The sequence below is a fragment of the Chiloscyllium plagiosum genome, chromosome 48, assembly GCF_004010195.1.
Source record: "Chiloscyllium plagiosum isolate BGI_BamShark_2017 chromosome 48, ASM401019v2, whole genome shotgun sequence".
Classification (NCBI taxonomy): Eukaryota; Metazoa; Chordata; class Chondrichthyes; order Orectolobiformes; family Hemiscylliidae; genus Chiloscyllium; species Chiloscyllium plagiosum.
The window spans coordinates 3,806,118-3,806,816 of NC_057757.1; positions in this window are offsets into that span (position 1 = coordinate 3,806,118).

Here is a 699-nt window from a genome sequence, read left to right on the forward strand (position 1 = left end):
CAAGCAGCAGGGGATGCTGGGTAGATAGGCCAAGTCAAACTCTGAAGTCACAAAACCCACACACCAGACACAGCCCCATCAGGGATGGACTTCCAGGATTCTGACCCAGCGTCACAGAAGGATCAGCCGATGTATTTCCAAGTTAAGATGGTGAGGGGCTTCAAGGGGAACTTGCAAAGGAAGGTGTATCTGCTGCTCATCGGCACATCCACATCTGACTCCTAACTCTCTCAAAATCTGAAAATCTCAAAATCCATCACTATCCTGGATGCAGTCCATGATTGAGTATCTGGGATTGAGAATTCCAAATACTCGTTAAGTGCAAATGTCATGGAATACAGGGAGAACTAGCCATTTGGATACAGAACTGGGTCAAAGGTAGAAGACAGAGGGTGATGGCGGAGGGTTGTTTTTTAGACTGAGGCCTGTGACCAGTGGAGTGCCACAAGGATCGGGTGCTGGGCCCTCTACTTTTCATCATTTATATAAATGATTTGGATGTGAGCATAAGAGGTACAGTTAGTAAGTTTGCAGATGACACCAAAATTGGAAGTGTAGTGGACAGCGAAAAAGGTTACCTCAGATTACAATGGGATCTTGATCAGGTGGGCCAATGGGCCGAGGAGTGGCAGATGGAGTTTAATTTAGATAAATGCGAGGGGTGCTGCATTTTGGGAAAGCAAGTCAGAGTAGGATTTA